Source organism: Sphaeroforma arctica (genome assembly GCF_001186125.1).
Source record: "Sphaeroforma arctica JP610 unplaced genomic scaffold supercont1.1385, whole genome shotgun sequence".
Lineage (NCBI taxonomy): Eukaryota > Ichthyosporea > Ichthyophonida > Sphaeroforma > Sphaeroforma arctica.
This window is the reverse complement of record NW_014039173.1, coordinates 1-4,678: the sequence shown is the minus strand read 5'-3', so window position 1 is coordinate 4,678 and position 4,678 is coordinate 1.

Here is a 4,678-nt window from a genome sequence, read left to right as displayed (position 1 = left end):
AGTCTATATAGATAACATAGTCATCTTTTCTAAGACTAAGGGCGAACATGCCGCATTAGTCAGGCAAGTCCTTCAGAGACTCAACGAACAAAACTTCAAAATTAACGAGAAGAAATGTCACTTCGCCATGAGCGAAATAAAGCTCTTAGGCTATCGTATATCTGGTGAAGGTATTAAAATCGACCCCGGTAGGGTGGAACACGTGTTAGATTGGCGAACACCAACTACAGGAAGAGATGTGAACAGCATGTGTGGGTTTGTAAAATTCTTTTCAGATGGAGTACCACACTTGGCTGATTATCTTAAACCCTTTGGACACTTAAGATGTCATAAAGGCAAACTAGGAGACTGGTAGACTAAAGAGTGTGATGACGCATTTAAAGCGCTCAAGCACGCACTCCAACAAGCCCCTGTTGTACAAGGACCAGTCGATGGCGTGCCTTTTGAAATAGCAACGGACGCATCAGACTTAGCACTCGGAGGTGTACTATACCAGGTTATAGATAATAAACCTAGGTATATACAATTCTTTAGCCGAGCAATGAATGCATCACAATTGAATTATCCAAAAGTGAAGCAAGAGCTACTAGCCATAGTAGCAGCTCTAACACACTTCCGCGATTACTTATACGGAACAGCTTTTACGCTGATGTGTGATCGGAAGTCCCTTCAACACATGAAGGAGATGAAGCCAAACTCTCAATTACTGAGCCGATGGCATGATATGATATCTAAGCTTCATTTCGATATCAAACATCTACCGGGGATATATAGCCATTTACCGGACATATTATCACGCTTCGTACCGGATTTTAATAAATTCGTACGTGAGTTACTAGCCACTGATTGGAAATGTAACCCCAGGTGGTTTGAACTGGCTCAAAAGATATTTGGGCCACTTACAGTTGGCATGTTTGCTGCACATCATAATGCACAACTTAAGAATTACAGAACTTTAAATCATCCTTTAGGAGATGCCTTTCAACTAGACCTCCCCAAACATAATGCGTGGGCTAATCCACCATGGTAGTTAATTGCCCAATTACTAAATTATGTTCATATACACAAAGCTACCATCACGCTGTGTTGCCCATTACGGAGTAAAGATCCATGGCTCAATAAATGAATAAGCATGATACAATGCAAGCCAATATATTTAGATAGGGAAGTAGACATTTTCCTATATCAGGGTACCCGAGCCGTCCAGAAGACGCCCTGGAGACATACTATAACAAGTCGTATAGGTCCCATTGGAACAACCAAATGAACCCCTTCTGAGACCTTCCTTAACAAGGTCAAAGGATCAGAGATGCCACTCTCCACTAGATTGAACGTTAAGCAGTTCAAAGTCAACACAGCACTTGACGTCTGTGCACAAGAAATACAATTTACTAATGACACTACAGTTAAGAAGCATCAGTCTCTAGTTAGGACTCTGTTTAATAACATAAAGTCCAAGCTCGAAGCCCTTCAAACCCTATTTTTACCGGGATTAATGAAAGATATTCCCGAAGCATATACACATATAATGCGACTATTAAATTAGTCAGGTGTATCAAACGCACACGAGCGCACTCATGACACTCATGCGAAAGAAGGACAGGAGTCTGGAAACACTACAGACTTAGAGACCACGCAAGTGGATTCTCAACACCCTACCTTTATTCTGGAGGAGCAGAATGATAAAAACATTCTTGCTTGGCTGACGCAAACCCATAAGCCGAAGCACCAGAACGTAGTAGACGCACTTGAAGATGCTAAGCAAAATGTGATCGCGCACCCTAAGCTGGCAACTTTAGTTGACAGAGTATATCAGTCATGTACAGACTGTGATCTCAACCAGATTAAGCGCTATGGGTTTGCTCCGCTTAAGAGTGTGACTGAAGATGTTCCATGGCGCAGGGTCTTCATTCATCTGCTTGACCTGCCTACGTCTGAGCACACAGGCGACCGTTACGTATGCCACTTCTTTGATGTGGCGTCACGGTATAACGTGCTCTATCCTTTAAAGGACAAGAGTACGCATACCGTGGCAGAATTATATTGCCAAGTCTTTGCTGATCACGGGTGGCCAGGTATAATGTGCAATGATAATGGTAGCGATTTTTGCGATGACGTAATGTAATCGTTAGTACTCGTATCAGGCATGTTCCATAAAAGGGGTGTACCATATAAACCACAAACACAAGGCGCTAATGAAACTCGCCATAGAAGACTTAAGTTCTTCCTATGTACTGCATTAACGGATGATGCAGATGATTGGCCGTACCACCTTAAGTGGGTACAAACACAGATGAACGAGTGTGCTGATCCGGTTACAGAAACAACACCCGCTCACTATTTTCGTGGCAGATATAGTGAGTTAGAAATACCCTTTAACAAGGACGAACCTGATCACCATGAGTTATGTTGCCATGGTTAGAGAAGGTACAGCAATAACACAACGTTGTATACCCTTGCTTGCGAGAGACACGAAATATGGCCTTATTAAAAAGGCAAAATAGATTGAATGCTACCAAAAAGATAGCAGAGTATCAGGTTGGAGACAGAGTTAGCATCCGTCAACGTAATTCCGATGCTACTGTACTAACATCAAAATAAATAGGACCATATATAATCTCTGTAGTCGACACTAAAAGTGGAACCTATGAGGTTGATAACCCCGACGGTTCTAGTACTTTAAATATAGGCACTAGTGCAATTCCAACTACTGGGATTATTCTCGCAAGAAGACAAGATTCTTCTGCACCTCTTGACCGCTCCGAATTCAAAAAATATTATATGGAGAACGGATAAAGGAAGATATACATACTATCGTACTCGCTTTATAGACAGTACAATCGCTGAGTTAACTTAAGACGCTTTTGACAATCAGGACTATTTAAAGGCCTTTAACAGAAAATGACGTAAACGCCTACATAAGTCACAGGCTGAAAAAGATAGCATGTTTCCATCGTGTGAAGGCACGGAAGTTAAAACTTACCCGCCAACAGCATCTATCCCGAGCTTTACTGCTCATCCTTCATATGCTCTAAAAACATTGAAGCGTAAGAAACGTCTAGTTGACCACCACGGACCTACTGGACCTAAACCCAGATCTCACAGGGTAACCGAGAACGCTAAACTTCTCCGCCTGAGAAATATCAACTGCACGTTATGCTACTTAATGTTTTCGACCCGTTTTCCTTTCTCGCTTTTTGACCAAGGATCAGCTTGAGTGAACAACTTGCTTCTCCTGGGTCTCAAAGCTGGGTGGGGGCTGTGTGAAAGCCGGGCCTCCACATTAGAATCTTGTAATATAAACGTACCCTTAATAGTACGTAAAACGTACTCTTAAAAGTACGTAAACTTAAGTTTCCTTAAATGGTTTTCAACGGTTTTTATTAATTAAATACCTTTTCCATTTTACATATCAGATTTTTGGACAAGGCCATTAAAAGGCCCCGGTAAAATACCAAACATAAGATTTGGTCTAGTTTTATTAATAGAACTTTATTTTCTTTCCAAATCTATTTATATCTGAATACTTCGGTAGCGAGATGGTTCAACCGAACATAGGTTTCTAAGGACTATTAGCGTTGCTTAGTTTAACCTCCGTTCAGCCAACCAGATGTGTCAGTCTGAAGGCTAAGTCGGTAATTTTTGATAAGTGGCAAGATATTGGTTGATGCAATAACTATGGACATCAAGAGTATTTTATTTTCCTTCTAAAGATAGGATTTTATGAGTCTCTCGGATTTGCCCCAACGAAACATACCATAGTTTCTAATAGAGCGACAACGAAACACTAAATAAAATCCCTTCGGCGGAAACAGTACTGAGAGGATTATATATAGGCAATGTCTCAGCCTCACATTCCCTCAGAGTATTGCTGTTTTCACGAGGCATACTTAACTTTACTAAAAGACTCCTTTCGTATATTTACATTGAATTTAATTAAACTTAGACTTAACCTAAGCGTTCATTTACTCTAAGGCGTCCCCAACCTTGCTCCTCAACCGAAATATGACGGATAACCTGGTACTAGTTATCATTTCGTACTCTGCACTAACCCATTCCACAGCACTACACGATAAAGACCCGATCCGAACCACAGAGGTGGGTACGCTATTTAGTAGGTCAGAAAGCGAATACGAATTTACTGACCACTTCTTCCCATCGATCTTTCCCGAACTACTACAACGGCTATGAGAGCCATACTATATGTACAAACATCGTAACTTAACTCCTTTGAAATAAATAATGTTATCCCTATCTGCCATACTCACACGTATGCACATACAGGCAAATGTTTCACTTCCGCTATGTTGCTAATCATATATCCACATACATATCATGAACTTTTTAGTATATAAACTAGTCTATCCCAATTTCACATTTATACATGTAACATAATAAACAAATTATACCAAAAAAAACTTACGTAATGGTTTTATACTACACGCCCGTTCGCAAGTCTCTTAAAAGGGGTCAGATAAGACAGATTAGAAGCCATACTCTCAACCATAATCCGGTCATCGCTCGCATTAAACTCCAGCTCGTCTATGGGGATAAGCTCAGAAATGTCCTAAATGGCGATGCATCAGGTCTGGATATAGAGGTGGTTAATGTATTCAAAAACACTGATATCCTTGATGTCCAACATCTATCCCAATACATTATATATAGATATATATAT